The sequence below is a fragment of the Grampus griseus genome (genome assembly GCF_964374135.1).
Source record: "Grampus griseus genome assembly, chromosome: X".
Lineage (NCBI taxonomy): Eukaryota > Metazoa > Chordata > Mammalia > Artiodactyla > Delphinidae > Grampus > Grampus griseus.
In genome coordinates, this window is record NC_138999.1 from 122,498,654 (window position 1) to 122,521,299 (window position 22,646).

The 22,646-nt window shown below is 37.2% G+C and overlaps 1 pseudogene across 1 annotated transcript in view; it reads right to left on the reverse strand.

Annotated features, from left to right (window-relative positions):
* Positions 1 to 22,646, reverse strand: part of LOC309817640 (heat shock-related 70 kDa protein 2-like) — a 55,462-nt pseudogene that overhangs the window by 13,555 nt on the left and 19,261 nt on the right. The gene's annotated exons all lie outside the window — the stretch shown is intronic.

The following is a 22,646-nucleotide window of genomic DNA, read 5'->3' on the forward strand; positions in this document are numbered from 1 at the left end:
AACTGTAGGTAATCGTAATCCTCAAACACACACACACAAGCACACACACACACACACACACCACTCACACTCACATACACATTTGATTATACCTCTGAAAAACTATCTTGGTCACTGAGAATGGATCTCCATTTGATGAAGAAAAGCATTTTGGCCTGGCTGTATAGTTATATTTAATTTAACTTTGCTTATACATTTTATTTGAATTATTTCCGAAAATGTAAAGTCAATCTTTCTATCTTGGGACATATATACCCACAAGCAAAAATATATTACTCTTTTTTCCCAGTACAGAAAATTACATTAGAGAAAGTCCAGGAAAATAGCAGGAGAACAGTAAATCATGCTGAGGTCAGAGTTGTTCTGGGTTTTAATTAGTCATAATATAACACAATCAAAGAATAATTTGCTGTTACTATCATTTTAACAAGACAGTTTTTCATAATGAATAGTGCTCAATAATAACCTAAGGTGAATATGCTCAGATGAATTTGTTTTGCTATTAATATTTATCCAAGGATACTGCAGAATTCACACTTTCCCCATCTGCAACCTGAAGTGAACAGAAAGGAGTAGCAGGCAAGATAAGATGATGAATTAGGTCGAGAACAATCAAATCTAAAAGGAGACATTAGCTGTGATTAAACATATTATTTGCTATGCCTATTTCAGTGAAAAACAAGAATTCAGGAAACTGTAACATCTATTTATAACATGAAATATGGGAAAAGGTATGATAAAAGTAATATGTCATTGAAACCTGCCACTAGTATGGTCTCTTGCCTGTTTATCTTTTATTTGGTTTACATTTTCATACTCTTAGAAACCATTTATTTCTAGAGCTTCTAGTGATATTATACTACATTATACATATGGTGATCTAGATGTCAGGATTGAATGAATATAAAATAGCTATTCCAAAGGTGTATGAATATGGCAAAAAGCAAACTCATCTCCTTATAGCAAAGAGCAATCGCCTAGAGATAGGATAACATTGCTGACTACGGACAATAAATAATAAGATAGAAATCACAATGGAATAATAAAATGCACCATTTTAACCATCAAACATGTATTACCCTTAATGGGCGCCATATGTTGTGGATTTACAACTATTCTTTCATAACTACATTTTAAAAATAAGGAATGTGTTTCAGACTTGTAAGGGAGACGTCATGTTGTATTTTCACTCTAATGCCCCCTCCTACCACCACTACTATAACTTAACAAGGTTAAACCAGAAAAGTATACACTTTCCCTTTGATTAAAGACCTTTTGGCAAATAGATAAATACATACATATATTTGTACACACACACGCGCACACACATATATACATACACACACATAGATTTAGTTTAAAAAGGCAAACAGCAATTTTATGTACACAAATCAATTTAATATTTTTAAGTGATTTAACCATTTAAATAATTCAGAATAAGGTTAAAAATCTTTTTTTTAAAAAATATAGCTACCACCGTGTGTATATTAAAGGTGAAGGAAGAAGTGAGCACCAGACAGTAAGAATATATGCCTTTTAGAGCCAGAAGATTTGAGTTTGAGTCCTGGCTTCTAAATGACTCTCCGCAAAGAAGTGAATCTCTCTGAGCCTCACTTCATCCAACTGGAAAATGGAACTTATACCTGCCAGTATAATAAGAATCCAATGAGATAACATGTGAAAAAATGCTTCTGAAACTAAAGATCAATATAAATGGGAAAACATTTAGCTTCCCTAGCTACCTTCTCCACATGCCCCTCAGTGGACTGATTGGTCAGGCCTACAAGGAAGAATGTGGGGTTTTAGGTGTGAAACTGTGATTCTATATTTTTTTTTTTATAGCTCCAAAGGTTCTCAGTTTCCTTAGGTCTCAATGATGTAGATGAAAGTGCCCAGTTTTTGGATCCAGACCCCCGGGTTGGAATCCTAGCTACACCTCTTTTCATGAGAATGTGATCATGTGTCACTTCAGCTTTCTGAGCTGCAAGTTACTTATTAATATGGTGATACAAATGGTACCTACTTCCCAGACTTGTTTGACGACTGCATGAGATAAGCCTGCTTAATTCCTAGCACCATATTTGGCATATAGTGGGCACTCAACAAAAAGTAGTGATGTTATCAATATTGATATTTATTGCCCTCATTTGACAATTATGCTTCCTGCTCTAAATGGCAAGATTCAAGCCCCAGGCGTTTTTGCCTGCGATGTTTTTACAATGAATACTACTCAATACAAGCTAAGGTGCATGTGCTCAGGAGAATGTTTTGATATTAACATTTATCAGAGGACACTGCAGGATTCACACTTTCTACATCTGGTGGGGATTTCTCTGCTTCAGATCCTTTTTTCTTCGACTGCCACTTACAATAAGGAATTTTTTCATATCTCAGTGACCAGTATTACAGATAGGTGTCACACCAGTGAACTTATATATAAACAAAACAGTACGTTTAAGGGTGAGGTTTCCAAGCAACCCCTAAATGAAACTGATATTTGAATAACAACATAGTAGCATCCTCAACTAATGTTAACTTGATGACCCAGCATTCTAACCCTAGTGATGAAAGTCCTCACGAGGGATTAGTGATTACCTATGACCTTGAATCAGCCAACTTGCAGTAGTGGAAATTTGCATTTTCAGACTCCCTGTCCTCTAACCAACTGCTTGCTTCCCTAAAATGGACTAGAGAAGAAAGAAGAACTTGTCACATTCATTTTTGGGGGAGCAGTGATTTGGAAGCCACTTGATTTGAGGACTGTATTTATTCACTGCTCTGTCTCCACTTAACTGCTAGCGAAGGCTTTATCCCACAAATCATCTCAGATAATTTCTAGGGCTTTTAGTATCTATTTCACAAACTTAATAATTATGGGGGAACAACATAAATTTTGAATAGATGTTGATGAGTAAAAATACCATGAAAACAAAATTAAAAGAAGAAAGTGAGCTACCAGATGCTGAGATGGGACTAATTGAAATTGGGTGGTCAGGGAAGGCCACGCTAATACAGCAACACATGATCAGAAACCTGAAAGAGGTGAGGATGTGGTCCATGCAGTTATCTGCAGGAAGGGCATTCCAGGAAGAGGAGCCAGCAAGGGCCAACGTCCTGGGGTAGGGGTGTGCTTGAGGAGCAGCAAGGAGAGCGGTATAGTGATGATAGTGTAGACAAGGGGATGAGGGAAGTGACTAATAGGTCTTGTAGACAGCTTTTTACATGAACAATGTGCGTGCAAGACTTTCATGGAAAAAAATGGTAAAGCACACTTAAACACACACACAAAAGAACAAAGTAAATGAAAGAGGTACCATGTTTTCTACCTCAAGAAACTATCAGAAAGATAAAACAATAACACATTTTCCCAAAATGATATACAGTTTCAATGTAATGTCAATCAAATTTCTACAGGCTTTTCTAGGAACTTGGTAAATTAATCTTAAAATTTTTTAGAGAACCAGTGATACAAGGATAATTAAGTTGCCAACATACTCCTCTAGGAAAATAGGTAGATTTGATCTACAAAATACCAAGACTTTTCATAAAACTTTAGTAATTAAAACAGTGTGGTATAATAATTGTTCTTGCCTACTGTAATCTTTCTGACTTTGTCTCCCCTTTGTTCATTCCACACCTGGCTACACTGGCCTCCTTGCATGATTGTCCCCTTTGGACTTTTGTACTTGCTCTTCCATCTGCCTGGTATGTGTTACCTTCAGATATCTGTGTGACTCACCCCGTGATGTCCATCAGGCCTCTGCTAAGATCAGTGAGGCCTTCCCCGTCTATCTTATTTAAACAGCAATCCTCAACCCATCTGGTATGTGCCCTATCCTCCATCTCTGCTTTATTTTTCTTCATAGAACTTCTCAACATTTGATATTTTACATATTTTAATTATTTATAACTTTATTGCTGCCTCCTCCCACTAGACTATAAGCTCTAGAAGGGCAGGTGTTTTTCTCTTTTGTTCATTGATGGATTCTAATAAGCTAGAAAAGTGCTTGGCACATAGCAGATGCTCAATGTTCGTTGAAGGGATGATAAGTGAATGAATGATATTGGTACAATGATAATATTTAACTGGAACATAAAAGACAAGTCCAGACACAGACCCAAAGATATATAAAAATTTGGTAGATGACAAAGGTGACATTGCAGTTCAATGGGAAAAGAACAAAACTAAATATAATAAAAATCCATGTAAGATATATGAAATGCCTAAATATGAAATGCAAAACTGTAAATATCTTTGAATTAAATCCAATTAATTTTATAACATGGGTAGGGAAATTTTTCTAAAACCAGACCCCCCCAAAAAAACCCTCACAATATTCATAAAGTTTGCTAAATTAAATTACATTAAAATTAAGAATCTATGTTTTCCAAATAAAACCATAAAATAACTGAAAGGATAAATCACAAATTGGAATAATATATTTGCTACACATACAACAGGCAAAAAGTTAGTTTCCAGAATATTTTTTTTATATCTTAAAAATAAAAATAGCAACCAAGTTAAAAATGAGCAAAAATATGAAGACACTTTATATAAGACAACATTCAAATTGCTTGTGACATATTCATCTATACTAAACATAATTAAGAATTATGGACATGCAAATATAAATTCACAACAAGACACCATTTTATATTCACTAGATTGAGAAAAAGTTAACAAATCTGACAGTTCCAAGTTCTAGGGAGGATTGTGAATGTACTCTCCTACACTGCTGGTGCAAGAAGTTGGCATAAGCATGTTGAAAAGCAACCTGGCATTATCTTTAAAATTATACTGGCTAATACCTAACAATCCAGTAATTTTGCTCATAGGATATAGCCTAGAGAAAGTCTTGCATATGTAAAATGGAAGATAAAGTTGTCCCTTGGTATTCAAACATATTGCTCAAAGCCATTATACAAAATGGCATGGTATTTGCATATAACGAATGCACATCCTCCCATACACTTTAAATCATCTCTAGATTACTTATAATACCTAATACAATGTAAATACCATGTCAATAGTTATAATTACAATGTAAATGCTATGTAAATAGTGGCTGGCAAGGCAAATTCAAGTTTTGCTTCTGGGGACTTTCCGGAATTTTTTCCCGAATACTTTCTATTTGCAGTTAGTTGAATTTGAAGATGTGGAACACACAGATATGGAGCAAAGACTGTATGTTCATAGGAGCATCATACATTATTCCTTACCTTCCTCCCACAATAACAATAAAAACTACAAGTAACCAAATACCCATTGACAGGAGAATACAGAAATAAATTGTGGTAAATTTTCAGAATGAAATACCACCAAACAGGGACTTCCCTGGTGGCACAGCGGTTAAGAATCCGTCGGCCAATGCAGGGGACATGGGTTTGATCCCTGGTCTGGGAAGATCCCACATGCCATGGAGCAACTAAGCCCATGAGCCACAACTACTGAGCCTGTGCTCTAGAGCCCGCAAGCCACAACTACTGAGCCTGCGTGCTACAACTACTGAAGCCTTCACACCCAGAGCCTGTGCTCTGCAACAAGAGAAGCCACCGCAATGAGAAGCTTGCGCACCGCAACGAAGAGTAGCCCCCACTCACCACAACTAGAGAAAGCCCACGCGCAGCAATGAAGACCCAACGCAGCCAAAAAAAAAAAAAAAATACCACACAACAGTGAAAATGAATGAGCTGCAGCTTCACACACTGACACGGATGAATCTTAGAAACATGAGGTCAAATGAAAAAACAAAGTCAGAAGAATATATACAGACTGATACCATTTCATTAAGTTTTAAAACAGGAAAAAATTAACAATACATTGTTTAGGGATGCATACAAAAACTGGTTAAAATTGAGCATGCAAGAGAATACAAAAAAAATTTTAAATGATGGTTACCTCTGGTAGGTACGGGGCAGAGGTAACTATGGGGCAGAATTGGTGTGGAGGACAAAGATATATTAAACACTATTGGTAATTTCTTGTTCTTAAATTGTGTGGTGGATTCACATGTGGTACATTTTTTGTTGTTTCATGGTTTGCATAAGTATAACAAATTATTCTGTGTGTTTCGAATAGTTCCTAGTGATGCATTTTTGTTTGACAAAAATGGCTTAAAACAAAGATTTCTGTTCAGCAAAAGATACACAAAGTTAACAAATAGGTGACAGATTGGAAGATGAAATGTTCAATGTTAAAATCTGATAAGGGATTAATATCTAGACTCCACAAGTTAGATTACCAGCAACAGAAAATCAGAGACATTGACAGGAAAAATAGACAAAAATATGAATAGTCAAGTCACGGAAATGGAAAACCAAATATGTAACACTAGTAATCAAAGAAATGCAAATTAAACTGTGAACTAACACTTGTCCTCCATACTATTGTCAAAAATGTGAAAATCTGATAGCAAATGTTGGTGAGAACCATGTATTCTCATGTACATCAAAGTGTAGTCTAGTACAGCCATTTTGGAGAGCAGTCTGGCAGGACTTAGTGAAATTAATTAAGTATATAGATACTGTATGATCCAGCAAACCCTACTCCTGCAATATTATTCTGAAGAAACTCATTTCAGGACTGTAATAGGGTATGTACAAAAATATTCACCACAGAGTTGTTTGTGGTAGCTGAAGTTGGATGCAACCAAGGTGTTCATCACCAAAAGAGTGGATAAAGAAAATGTGGATACATACTATGGAATAGTCTGCAGCAGTAGAAGCAATAAACTAGATTTCCTTACAGTTATCTGGGTAGATCTTAGCACTGGGTGAAAACATCAGAAACCATGATACCTATAGCACAATACAATTTACATAAATTTTTAAAAATACAAAAATACTACATTCTTGACAAAGACACAGGGTCTTGAAAAGTAAAACAATGAAATCTTGCCTCTTCTTTCTCTTTCTCAATAAAGTTACTGTTATGAGTTTTGGTTTCAGAATCATGTTTGTTTCTGCTTTAAGCCCAAGGATATTCTACCTATGAAATCCACCTCTTTGCAAGAAATGGACTGATCTCTGACATTGGCTTAGTCAAAGGACGATGTGTAAATCACTCTACGGTTGGCAGTTGGCCAAGGGAGACGGCAGAAGAGGTTGATGTAAGTTTGTGTTCGAAGGTCACTGTTCACAGAAGAGTGAAGAAATACTTAGTTTCTGACCTTTTCCATAAATAGATTTTTGTACCAATTTGGTTAAAAGAAAAAAAGAGTACAACTTCTTTGAAGTCGCAAAGAAACAGTTCATAAAATACCATTGATGTGGCTGCTGTTGGATTTAGTAAGCTTAAAAAAATAAGATACTGCATATGAAAGTGATCTGTGAGCTTTACTAATTGGCCAATATATTAATAATAACAATCATATTGTAAATTCAAAGCTCTATTGCACTTTATCTAACAGTTTTACAAGTACTTTCACCTGCATGGATTGTGAGCCCCTAAAAAATCACTCTAAGTTAGGCAGCTATTATCAGTCCCAACTTACAGAATTAAAAACTGTGTCCCAGAGAAGTTGTCATTTCATTAGTAAATTACAGAAGAGGTACTGAAAACGTCTATCTTCTGACTGGATCATGGAATAATTCAAGAAAGTACTGAATCAGAGAACACGTTTTTGTGTCTTTGCATAATGTATTTTCAAGACAAAAGAAGTAGCAGAAACTGAACGTAAGTGTTACACTAAGCGCAGAATTCCCCTAATGTTAAATTCTAAATTTACTGCTGTATATTCGGGAATTAAAGTGACTGAATTAAGTACTTGAAAACTCAGTAAAGTTACCAACTAGTAAAGGTAATTAGCAAAAATGATCTGCTATTTTAATATTACCATCACATATCCTGAGTAGGTTCTGAAATATTAAATTAAGAATGATGATATTCTTCAAGAAGATATTGAAAACAGAAAAAAAGTTCTACTTTGTGTGGTAAAATTTCCACTTAGTTCATGTTTTATTAATGAAAATTAGCTAACTATGGCACTCAAATACTTCCAAAAATATCATTCTAGAAAGACTTGAAAAAGCAATGCCGCACATACTCAGTAAGTGACTATTTACCATAGATGAAAAGATAGCACGTACATTTCCTTTAGTAATTTTAGGATAATTAGCTATTGAAAAGGGTTATATATTTTTTCAGAACCATTCCAACATGTAATTCAGATGCTCTCGTTTTAAAATTCTTCCTCACAAATAAACCCAGATGGCTTTTTAAAATATTTATTTAAAGTTCTAAATTTACATGTAAATTCATTTTTAACAATTTTTGTCAAGTTTGGTTACATGCAAGTTTTGGCAGGTACCTATTTTCTCAAAGGCTGCCACAACAAAAGATGTTTCTTTTAAGCTGGAACACAATTCCAAGTTGCGTTATCATCAGTACATTATTCAACAAGAATCAGTATGCAATAGATAGTTGTTTTTATTTTTTCATTTCAGTTGGCAGAAAGTGGACTGCCTTATCACTTCACAATATTGCCCTGATAGTCCACTACACGTAGGCTGCTTAATTTCTGTGTAAGACTGACTTGCTTCTTGAAATATATCCTAGATTCATTTGAATTTTATCAACCTGCAATCCCAAGTGTTTTGTCATACCATTTATTTGGTTATAGTATGAATTAGAAGGAAGACCACATGGTGTTCACAGCTAGGGAATTGCATTCAATGATATTTCCAACTCTAGCTGATAATGGTGTCTTTAAATATGGATAAATCAAGATATTAGAAAAGAAGTGATTGCATCATGTTCACTTGATTTCCTTGTGCAGAGGGTGAGCACTCTAAATAGGCCTTAAAATATCACCCTGAACTGCCTTCTCAAACTGCCTTCATGATAAAGCTCTGAAGAATAAGGGGCTAGATAGCCTAATTGTCATTTATTGACCCTAAACCTTGGAAGGTTTGCATTTCATTCAAGCCATGAATGTGACTATGTCGGGCTGCATGCTTATTGCATAATTTTTTCTTTTTTTTTTTTGGCTGTACACAGGCCTCTCACTGCTGTGGCCTCTCCCGTTGCAGAGCACAGGCTCCGGACGCGCAGGCTCAGCAGCCATGGCTCACGGGCCTAGCTGCTCTGCAGAATGTGGGATCTTCCCAGACCGGGGAACGAACCCACGTCCCCTGCATTGGCAGGTGGACTCTCAACCACTGCGCCACCAAGGAAGCCCTACTGCATAATTTTAAATACACTTCTCCCAAGATATTCCTTTTTGGTGGAGATGCTTGAATTTTACATAAAATATTCATGATAACAGTTCCTATCCAAAACAAGCTAAAGTCTGGTGGCAACAAGGGAGTAGAGCAAAATCCAATTACCTAAGGCGAATAGACTACCTCCAGGACTGCATAATTCAAAGGGGTGTCATTCCCATAGTTTATGATGTGAATGATGCTCCCTGTGTTTGTGCAAGTAAATGAAAATATATCTGCAGAAATATAAATAGACTGATTGATAATAAAATAGTAGCTTATAGCTGTAACTCAATTTTCTCCAGACCTCAACAGATTGTCAAGACCAGCTGAGTTGCATTAATAATACCAACCCATATTTCTTGTTTTCTCACCCTACCCACATACTTCAGAAGACCCTCAGCCTCTGGTCCAGATCCCCATACTTACAAGTATTTCTGGGAATTCCTAAAAAGGCGCTCACATTTTCTCACGAACAAGTCCTGGCAGCTATGGACCCTACCAGCATTTGTTCTTAGCTGTTGCCATATTCACTGCATTGCTGCCTCATAAAGGCCCTGCCGCTCTACCCTGCTGGACTTGCTCATGAGAAAATGCGAGATCTCACTAAGACTAAGAGCACTTGTGCCAGGCACTAGTCTCTCACAAACACTCTCTCCATCTTCTGCTGGGCTCTGCCATGGGTGCACTAAGCCCTTAAATGATCAAAATTGTCTGTGGTGAATGGGAGAGAATGTTTGACTTCTCTTTGTATTACACTCTGTTAGAGAGGACATGCATCTGAAGAGTGAAACAGCCCTTTGCATTTATATCTACTGTCCTCTCTCTACCTAGGACTCTGATATCAACCCCAAAGGAACTGGACCAGGGAAATGGTGACTAACAGCTTCCAAAGTGTCCTTAAAACAATTCCTCTCCTCTGGACAGACAGCAGAAGCAAGAAGAACTACAATTCTGCAGCCTGTGGAAGGAAAATCACATTCACAGAAAGATAGACAAAATGAAAAGGCAGAGGACTGTTTACCAGATGAAGGAACAAGATAAAAGCCCAGAAAAACAACTAACTGAAGCAGAGATAGGCAACCTCCCAGAAAAAGAATTCAGAATAATGATAGTGAAGATGATTCAGTACCTCGGAAAAAGAATGGAGGCAAAGATCGAGAAGATGCAAGAAATGTTTAAGAAAGACATAGAAGAATTAAAGAACAAACACCTAGAAGACTTAAAGAACAAACAAACAGAGACGAACAATACAATAACTGAAATGAAAAATACACTAGAAAGAATCAATAGCAGAATAACTGAGGCAGAAGAACAGATAAGTGACCTGGAAGACAGAATGGTAGAATTCACTGCTGCAGAACACAATAAAGAAAAAAGAATGAAAAGAAATGAAGACAAGACTAAGAGACCTCTGGGACAACATTAACCACAACAACATTCATGTTATAGGGGTGCCAGAAGGAGAAAAGAGAGAGAAAGGACCCGAGAAAATATCTGAAGAGATTATAGTCGAAAACTTCCCTAACATGGGAAAGGAAATAGCCACCCAAGTCCAGGAGCGCAGAGAGTCCCAGGCAGGATAAACCCAAGGAGAAACATGCCGAGACACACAGTAATCAAACTGACAAAAATTAAAGACAGAAAAATTATTGAAAGCAACAAGGGAAAAACAACAAATAACATACAAGGGAACTCCCATAAGGTTAACCGCTGATTTCTCAGCAGAAACTCTGCAGGTCAGAAGGAAGTGACATGATATATTTAAAGTGATGAAAGGGAAGAACCTACAACCAAGATTAATCTACCTGGCAAGGATCTCATTCAGATTCAACAGAGAAATCAAAAGATTTACACACAAACAAAAGCTGAGAGAATTCAGCATCACCAAACCACCTCTACAACAAATGCTAAAGGAACTTCTCTAAGTGGGAAACACAAGAGAAGAAAAGGACCTACAGAAACAAACCCCAAACAATTAAGAAAATGGTAATAGGAACATACATATCGATAATTACCTTAAACGTGAATGGATTAAAATCTCCAACCAAAAGACACAGGCTCGCTGAATGGATACAAAAACAAGACCCATATGTAGGCTGTCTACAAGAGACCCACTTCAGACCTAGGGACACATACAGACTGAAAGTGAGGGGATGGAGAAAGATATTACATGCAAACGGAAATCAAAAGAAAGCTGGAGTAGCAATACTCACATCAGATCAAATAGACTTTAAAATAAAGAAAGTTACAAGATACAAAGAAGGACACTACATAATGATCAAGGGACCAATCCAAGAAGAGGATATAACAATTAGAAATATATATGCACCCAGCATAGGAGCACCTCAATACATAAGGCAACTGCTAACAGCTATAAAGGAGGAAATTGACAGTACCTAAATAATAGTGGGGGGCTTTAACACCTCACTTACACCAATGGACAGATCATCCAAACAGAAAATTAATAAGGAAACAGAAGCTTTAAATGACACAATAGACCAGATAGATTTAACTGATATTTATGGGACATTCCATCCAAGAACAGCAGATTACACTTTCCTCTCGAGTGCACATGGAATATTCTCCAGGGTAGATCACATCTTGGGTCACAAATCAAGCCTCAGTAAATTTAAGAAAATTGAAATTATATCAAGCATCTTTTCTGACCACAACGCTATGAGATTAGAAATGAATTACAGGGAACAAAATGTAAAAAACACAGACACATGGAGGCTAAACAATACATTACCACGTAGCCAAGAGATCACTGAAGAAACCAAAGAGGAAATCAAAAAATTTCTATAGACAAATGATAATGAAAACATGATGACCCAAAACCTATGGGATGCAGCAAAAGCAGGTCTAAGAGGGAAGTTTATAGCAATAGAAGCCTACCTCAAGAAACAAGAAAAATCTCTAATAAACAATCTAACCTTACACCTGAAGGAACACGAGAAAGAAGAACAAACAAACCCCAAAGTTAGTAGAAGGAAAGAAATCAAAAAGAGTAGAACAGAAATAAATGAAATAGAAACAAAGAAAACAGTAGCAAAGATCAATAAAACTAAAAGCTGGTTCTTTGAGAAGATAAACAAAATTGATAAACCATTAGCCAGACTGATCAACAAAAAGAGGGAGAGGACTCTAATCAATAAACTAGAAATGACAAAGGAGAAGTTACAACAGACACCACAGAAATACAAAGCATCCTAAGAGACTACTACAAGCAACTCTATGCCAATAAAATGGACAACCTGGAAGAAATGGACAAATTCTTAGAAAGGTATAACCTTCTGAGACTGAAACGGGAAGGAATTGAAAATATGAACAGACCAATCACAAGTAATGAAATTGAAACTGTGATTAAAAATCTTCCAACAAACAAAAGTCCAGGACAAGGTGGCTTCACAGGTGAATTCTATCAAACATTTAGGGAAGAGTTAACACCCATCCTTCTCAAACTCTTCCAAAAAATTGCAGAGGAAGGAACACTCCCAAACTCATTCTATGAAGTCACCATCACCCTGATACCAAAACCAGACAAATATACTACAAAAAAAGAAAATTACAGACCAATATCATTGATGAATATAGATGCAAAAATCCTGAACAAAATACTATCAAACAGAATCCAACAGCACATTAAAATGATCATACACCATGATTAAGTGGGATTATCCCAGGGATGCAATGATCCTTCAATATATGCAAATCAATCAATGTGATATACCATATTAACAAATTGAAGGATAAAAACCATATGATCATCTCAATAGATGCAGAAAAAGCTTTTGACAAAATTCAACACCTATTTAAATTAAAAACTCTCCAGAAAGAGGGCATAGAGGGAAACTACCTCAACATAATAAAGCTCATATACAACAAACCCACAGCAAATATCATTCTCAATGGTGAAAAACTGAAAGCATTTCCTCTAAGATCAGGAACAAGACAAGGATGTCCACTCTCACCACTCTTATTCAACATAGTTTTGGAAGTCTTAGCCACAGCAATCAGCGAAGAAAAAGAAATAAAAGGAATACAAATTGGAAAAGAAGAAGTAAAACTGTCACTGTTTTCAGATGGCATGATTCTATACATAGAGAATCCTAAAGACGCCACCAGAAAACTACTAGAGCTAATCAATGAATTTGGTAAAGTTGCAGGATACAAAATTAATGCACAGAAATCTCTTTCTTATACACTAATGATGAAAAATCTGAAAGAGAAATTAAGGAAACACTCCCATTTACCACTGCAAAAAAACAATAAAATACTTAGGAATAAACCTACCTAGGCATCAAAAGACCTGTATGCAGAAAACTATAAGACAGTTATGAAAGAAATTAAAGATGATACAAAGAGATGGAGTGATATACCATGTTCTTGGATTGGAAGAATCAATATTGTGAAAATGACTATACTACCCAAAGCAATCTACAGATTCAGTGCAATCCCTATCAAATTTCCAATGGCATTTTTTACAAAACTAGAACAAAAAGTCTTAAAATTTGTATGGAGACACAAAAGACCCCCAATAGCCAAAGCAGACTTGAGGGAAAAAACAGAGCTGGGGAAATCAGACTCCCTGGCTTCAGACTATACTACAAAGCCACAGTAATCAAGACTCCATGGTACTGGCATAAAAACAGAAATATAGATCAGTGGAACAGGATAGAAAGCCCAGAGATAAATCCATGCACCTATGGTCACCTACTCTATGACAAAGGAGTCAAGGATATACAATGGAGAAAAGACAGTCTCTTCCATAGGTGGTGCTGGGAAAACTGGACAGGTACATGTAGAAGAATGAAATTAGAGCCCTCCCTAACACCACACACAAAAATAAGCTCAAAATGGATTAGAGACCTAAATGTAAGACCGGACACTATAAAACTCTTAGAGGAAAACACAGGTAGAACACCCTTTGACATAAATCACAGCAAGATCTTTTTTGATCCACCTCCTAGAATAATGGAAATAAAAACAAAAATAAACAAATGGGACCTAATGTAACTTAAAAGCTTTTGCAAAGCAAAGGAAACTACAAACAAGACGAAAAGTCAACCCTCAGAATGGGAGAAAATATTTGCAAATGAATCAACAGACAAAGGATTAATCTCCAAAATATATAAACAGCTCATGCAGCTCAATATTAAAAAAACAAACAACTGAATCCCAAAATGGGCAGAAGACCTAAATAGACATTTCTCCAAAGAGGACATACACATGGCCAAGAAGCACATGAAAAGGTGCCCAACATCACTAATTATTAGAGAAAGGCAAATCAAAACTACAATGAGGTGTCACTTCACACCAGTTAGAATGGGCATCATCAGAAAATCTACAAACAATAAATGCTGGAGAGGGTGTGGAAAAAAGAGAACCATCTTGCACTGTTGGTGGGAATGTAAATTGATGCAGCCACTATGGAGAACAGTATGGAGGTTCCTTAAAAAACTAAAAATAGAATTACCATATGACCCAGCAATCCCACTACTGGGCATATACCCAGACAAAACCATAATTCAAAATGACACATGCACCCCAATGTTCATTGCAGCACTATTTACAATAGCCAGGTCATGGAAGCAACCTAAATGCCTATGGACAGACGAATGGATAAGGAAGATGTGATACATATATACAATGGAATATTACTCAGCCAGAAAAAGGAACGAAACTGGGTCATTTGTAGAGATGTGGATGGATCTAGAGACTGTCATACAGAGTGAAGTAAGTCATAAGGAGAAAAACAAATATCGTATATTAACGCCTATAAGTGGAACCTAGAAAAATGGTACAGATGAACCAGTTTGCAGGGCAGAAATTGAGGCACAGATGTAGAGAACAAACGTATGGACACCAAGGGGGGAAAGCGGTGGGGGGTGGGGATGGTGGTGTGAAGAATTGGGCGATTGGGATTGACATGTATACACTGCTGTGTATAAAATGGATGACTATTAAGAAGCTGCCGTATAAAAAAATAAATAAAATAAAATAAACCAAAACAATTCCTTTCCTCTAACAACTAAGGCTAAGCCACTGGGTCAAGCTTGTTTATACCTCTGTCTTTCTTCCATTTCCATGTGCTTTTGCTCAGGAATTTCTTCAGTTTAACCATGCAAAGAGTCATTATGACAGCGCATCATACAAGTGTAGCTAACTACTCAAACCATGGGTGGGCACTGCTTTAGGCTACATGGGCCGGGAGTCCAAGCACAAGTATATGCCATACATTAGAGGTTAGAGTACGTTTTCACACACATTCTGTCATTTAATCTTCACAGCAACCCCGTGAATTAGACTACATTTCCCTGTGAAGGACATCAAAATTCAGAGAGGAAATGTTATTTGCTCAAGGTCACTTAAAACAGCTTGATAACATTATTTTCTTGATTCTGCCTAGTCAGAGTGCTTATTTCATTTCATTTAGAAAACTTCCTGCTTAATTAGGGCACCAAAGAGACACTAAAAGAACGCAATGTGTAGACCCTATCAACTGACTCACTGTATCATCTACGTGCGCAAGTCATAAGAGCAGTAATGATCACATAGCCTGATGCAACAGACCATACTTAACGCAGGTAAAGAGACCAACCTCACAGAGAGTGGTTTCAGTAGATTGGTGGGGAAAGAAACCAGTTTGCAAAGATTTGAGGAGAAAAGAGGGACAAAAGCTGAGAAAACAGGACTAGATTATTTTGATAAACTTGAGCTATTTACTTCAAGTAGCTTGGACTATTTGAAGAATAAAGGACATACACGAGGATGCATGTAGGGCGAGAAATCTTTCCTGCTTGGGAAAGGAAATGTCTGACCATACTTGATGGCAGAGAAGAAGTAGTTAATGGAGAAAAATTGAAAGTACAATAGAGAAAGAAGACATTCTTAGTGGAATGAGGGCGCAAAGAAGGTAGAAGGGAATGGATCAAAAATATATTGTCCTGGGGTTAGCCTAGGAGTAAAGATATCATAGAACAGAAGGAAAGGAGAAATGAAAAGGCAAAAGGAAATTTCGACTTTAATAGTTGATGAAGTTTTCAATAGTCTGCTAAACCTGTTTTCACTTTAATTAATTTAATGAATATTCATAAGGAAAAATGTGAAGTGGGCTTTTTTCCCCCATCTTGGGCGTCATTTATGGAAAAGTAGAAACCGCCACAAGAGTGGGTTTAAAGTTCAAGTCCAAATTTTGATGCATGTTTTTTTAATTTATTTTTATTTTTTTAAATTTTGCGGTACGCGGGCCTCTCACTGTTGTGGCCTCTCCCGCTGCAGAGCACAGGCTCCGGACGCGCAGGCTCAGCGGCCATGGCTCACGGGCCCAGCCGCTCCGCGGCATGTGGGATCTTCCCGGACCGGGGCACGAACCCGTGTCCCCTGCATCGGCAGACGGACTCTCAACCACTGCGCCACCAGGGGAGCCCCTTGATGCATATTTTAACCGCAACAACATGATGCTATCTTGAGGTCCAAATGAGATAAGGGACATGTATATGCTTTGTAAATTACAGTGGTAAATATTAGTTATTTTTATTAACCACACTTTTTTTCCTGAAGCTTTTAAAAACTGCATAAATGCCTTTAAGCAGGAAGAAGTCTTATAAAGATAAGGAAAGAAGGAATAAAAGACAGAAACTGAGATAGGATGAGACAGAGAGAGAGAGGGGGGCTGAGAGAGACTGAGAGAAACAGCCAAGAGAACCAATATCAATGCCAAGCATACAGGATTCTAACTGCCACAAATTATCAGAGGAATGGACACTTCTCCGAACTGACATGCAAAATACTAGACAGGATTTCTCCCAAAATGCAGTAATGCCGCAATTTGATTAAACACTCAATACACAAGATATATGCAAGTTTCTTCCATTAGTTAAGAATATGATGCCAAAATCACCAAAGTGTGATTCTTGAACGAGATATTTCATATCTGTTTCTGGTAGAATGTTCGGTTGTTCATCATTAAATCTATCCCAGGGACTAGCACAGAATAGGCACTCACAGAATATTTGTTTAGAGAAAGAATTTGTTGCCTACAGCAAGCAGCCTTACCACCACTCACAGCAAAGCAGCATTTGGAGAAGATCACAGGAACAGCAAAAGAAAGAAGAGCCATAAATATTTATAATCAGAGTCTATTTTGCATTACGTTCATCACCCGGTGTATCTGTCAGTGTCGCTGGACTAAGACAAAGATCCAGACTACGGCTATTTCCTGTTACTTACTTGCTCCGCACCCCACCCCACCCCGGACTCCAGTCCCTAGCGCTGTACTGAGGCCGTAGTAGGTGTACCATAAGAGCACATCATGTTGAATTAAGGGGAACTTCCCTTTTATTGGGCTCAAATATTCTATTTGCTGTTTTGATTACTGTTTAAAACACATAATAAATTTTACAAAGCAGGGCAGTCTACTGCTGGCACATTTCTGGGTCTTATAGAATAATCTCTGCTAACAACAGCAGCAACAGAAATATCACCCCCCATTTCTTGATGGCCAAACACTGTATAAGCATTACCCCTGATCCTCGTAATTCAACAAAATAGGTATCATTAGCCCTATATTACAGATGAAAAAATGAGATGCAGAAAGGTTAAGTGCTTTTCCCCTGACCACACCTGTGTAAATGGCAGAGCTGTGCTCTAACCTAGGTGTGTGTATGCGGTTCTGAAGTCCATTCTCTTTCCACTCTGCCATGCTTTCTACCCAAAATAGTTGAAGCTTAAAAGAACTGATGGCAGCCTCATATTTACATTTTTATTAAAATTAGTCGACAAGCTGTGTCTGCACTGAGGCATTGATTTGAGTGCCCCCCCAAATGGCATGGTAGCAGAGGCAACTAGGGCAACACGATTGAAAGAGAACATACTGGCAAGACTCAGGTCCCCAATTCCTCAGAGACTCCCCACATCCCTGTTAGTGGAATCTCAAATGAAAAGAGTAGCATTAATCGTACTTTTCAATTCATGAAACATTGTAATTATCAGTCTTTGTAAATCCTTTCTCGATTTTACACATATTCATTCGTTCTTATCCCCAGTTTGCCCTCCTGTTCTCCTCCCACCATAGATAACCATTGTAATGGGGTTAACATATATCCCTTTATTCTTGTAAACAGTGTATCTTTCTGTGTACATCATGTATTTTTAAATTTACGTAAGTGGTATTGGGTTAATAGATCTCATCCTCTTTCTTACATTTTTCACTTGACATTTTGCTCTACGCAGACTTAGTCCATTCTGTCTCTCTGGCACACCCACCATAATGAACAAGATTGCAGCCAAATCCCTCCCTCAGCAAAAAAATAAAATGAAAATTGCAACAAATAACTTTGTATACGTCCATGCATGGACCTGTGTGTATCTGTATTGTACTTTGACTAAATGCCAACAGTTTGCCTTCCAGAATGACTGCACCGGTCTAGACACCCACCAGCAGGACATGGGGCTTCCCATCTCCCCACATTCCCACAAACGCTTGGTATGATCACGCTCTATACCTTTCATCAGTCTAACAGAAGAAAAATATGTCATTGTTTTTAGTTTTCATTTCTCTGATTCATAGTCTTGGTAGCCTTTGTGTTTCCACTTCTGTAGAAAGGCAGTTCATATCCTTTGCCAATCTTTCAATCAAGGTTACTGTTTTATATTCTTGTTGGTTTGGAATAGTTCTTTGAATAATCTATATATTCATCTTTGTTTTCGATATTGCAAGTATTGACTCATTCTGTCACATTTTTGTTAATATTGTCCATGATGTCTTTTGTTAAAGAGAAATCCTTCATTTTAATATAATTATATTCATCAGGTTTTTGCCTTGTACTTGGTGCTTTTGGAGTTTTGTTTAAAAACTCCGTCTTAGTCAGTTTGGGCTGCTATAACAGAATACCATAGGCCTCGTGGTTTATAAACAACAGAAATGTATTTCTTACAGTTCTGGAGGCTGGAAGTCTGAGATCAGGTTCTGCTTAGGGCCCTCTTCCACAGTCAGACTGCTGACTTCCTTTTGTAGCCTCACACAGCAGAAACAGAGCTAGAGCTCTCTGGGTTTTCTTTTATAAGGGCAATAATTCCATTCATGAGGGTTTCATTCTCATGACCTAATCACCTCCCAAAGAACCCACATCTAAACATCATCACTTTGGGGATTAGATTTCAACACAGGGAATTTTGAAGGGACACAGACATTCAGCCCATAGCAAATTCCTCCTCCAACCCTAGATAATAAGAATAATCTATAAATTCTTCTATTAACTTTGTAGTATTACCTTTCACGTTTAGATCATTAATTCATCCAGAGTCCCACATTATATATGGCAGTGGACAAGAAATCAGCTCTATTTTTCTCCATATAAAAAGCTTATTTTCCTAATATTTACTAAACCATCCTCCTTTACCCATGATTAATGGTTTCCCCTTTATAACATACTGAGCTCACATTTAGATTCCATTTCATTCCATTTAGAAGCATGATAACAGTTTTATTGTAAGTATTTACAATACTTACAATATATTAAGAATTAAACGTTTTACAACTGTGTAAACTCATAAAGATAAATTTAAAATATCAACTTATAATACATGAGAGGGTATATCATAATTCAAAATTCAGTTAGCAGACATTGGTCCTGTCCAAAACGTCCATGAGGTTTTGGATAGGACCAGATATCAAGGACCTTTTGGTGTGTACCAAATGTCTCCATGGACGTTTTGTACAGGACCAAATATGACCAAATATCAAAGACCTTTTGGCTTGGACCAAATGTCTTACGGACCAAATGTCTTGTGGACCAAATGTAACATGGTCATTTTAGATAGGACCAAAAGTCTTGCAAGGCAAAATCGTGTCAGTGGGTTTGAGAAAAAAAAGTTCATATTGATCATGGTTGAAACACCTGTTTCCCCTCCCTTCCATGGATTCTCTGAGGTACATTTTGTAGGAGTGAGCCAGAAGCCTTTGCTAGTATCTCATCTTGTCAAGTTTCCTGGTTTTTATAACTGCATTCTCATCCTCCTGACTACTAAGTTCCTAGAGAACCGAGCAGTAGGTGGTTAATAATATGCCCAAGGAGGCCTCACCAACAGACTAACCAAATGCTGGGGTGTTAAAAGAAAAAAAATAGAAAGAGCCTCACTTCACACGCTCTGCACCCTCAGTGCCTGGAGGAAAGATGTTGGCTGTGTGCATCCATTGTGTGCTAATTCACACCTCGAGTATATTCACAGGGGAACCATCCAAAAGCACTTTACTGCCTTTGTTTACATCTCTCTATCATGGTTTCAACGATGCAAAGCCTTTTAAAAGTGTCCATGAAGGAGAATTTCATGTGATGATATTAATGATTTCATGTATCTTTAGGCTACATCTATACAAGCCACCATTAATCACTTCCTTCATCTACTGTGGCTTCAACTGTCAGGATACTCCTGTTGCTCACTGCTCTTCCTACACTTTCAGGCCATAAAATTGCACGCTGTCTGATATGAGAAGCATTTATGTATAGCTCCTTGCTAGCATAGACCAAGACTCAGGGGTTTTCCATAAACCAAGACTCAGGGGTTGAACTTCCCTATTAGGGAGTGTTGCTTATTCCATAAGGATGTAACTCCTTAAGAGTCATGTACACTATTATATACCAGTCCTTCAAATTCTGAGTAAGTAGTATTGAATGAATTATTTTTCATTCAGCCTAACGAATGGAAAATCCTCCATAAACAATAGGCACCCTTCCAAAGGCATGGGGGTTTTGAACAATGAAGTCTTAAGCAAGACAAATTCAGGCTAGAAGATAGCAGATTCTGGAATGATAGTCTGATCTGATTCCAGCCCCTTCACCCATATCTCAGTGCTCCCCAGTAGAACAAATAGAAATGGAATAAGATTACAGTTCCAAAAATCTGGTGTTTTTGACTCAAATGTCTTTATATGTTTCCCAAAGCCTAACTAAAAAACTTGCATTCTGCTTTATCTTACTCCTTTCTCCCCTTTGCAATACCTATATTTTGTTCTAAAACTCAAATAATCCTAATTATCAGGAGAAATAATTACATGTGAAAGAAGAAATGAAAAAAATTTACTGAAGAAGACATGAAAAGTGATTTAAAAGAGCAAGGGGAAAAAAGCCTAGAGAAATCTTGTCCATTTAAATCATTGTACATAGTACTTGGCCCAACATCACATGATGACACTTATTTTTAACAGACAAGAAGACTGCATCGGGTAGATGAGTATAAACAAATACACACACACACATATATTTACATCCACATACTTTTTTTATCAAATAAAGCCACATGCCACACCCAAGTACATCTAAGTATATCTAAGGAGAAGAAGAATGGGTTGTGGGACTTCCCTGGTAGTCTAGTGGGTAAGACTGCGCTCCCAATGCAGGGGGCCTGGGTTCGACCCCTGGTCAGGCAACTAGATCCCACATGCATGCTGCAACTAAGAGCCACATGCCACAACTAAAAAGTCTGCATGCCACAACTAAGAAACCCTCGTGTTGCAACTAAGAAGTCCTCATGCTGAAACTAAAAGATCCCGTATGCCGCAGCTAAGACCCAGTGCAGCCAAAATAAATAAATATTAAAAAAAAGAATGTGTTGTAATAACAGTATTACCTTTGTGATCTCAGTTTCCCCATCTGTGAAATTAAAGCATCTTGTAATTTCCAAGGATACTTACAATTTCTGGTTCTCAGTCTTTTTGCTGACATTAATGCTGTATATAAAAATATAAATTTCTGGTTATGCTTAAAGTTCCAAAAAAGCAAACTACAATCTGTATCTGATTCAAATAAAAAAGTACTTGAAGATTAAACATCAGCTGCTATGACATTTCCCAGCATTATCAGAGTTAGGTTATAAGCTGTGTAAGAAAAATCATAGGCTGCTGATGATTAATAAGCTGGAGTGGAAAGCTCTGTGGGAGCTTGTACTGTGTGAAATATTATTAGATTTTAAAGGCACTGGGGAAATTCACCTGAGAACTTAGACTGATGCCCTTGAATTCATGTGCTTCGTATTAATTTTCATTCCTAAGTAGCTAGATACTGTGCTGTAGAGCAGAGGTTGTTGAAAAGGTCCATCATCACATGCCACAGTCTTCAGAGATTAAACGTGTGCCTTACCTAATACCACTGAATGCATATGAATCAATAAAACAAAAAGTAGGGATGGATAATAAATTCCTTATAAGGAATTAATCTCTTAAGCAAAATACATGTCTTACAGACGACTATACCAAAAGTAGAAACTATTTTACTTACTTAGAGTCAGTCCCCTTCCTCCGCAGGAATTACAAAGTTCTCACGAATATAACCATCCCTTAGCTCCCACTATCTGCTGAAACACACTCTGGGTTTCACAAATGAAGCAGTCTACCAATCTGAACTGTTTGGGTATCTCAGTTAAGTTAATATGGCAACCAGAGA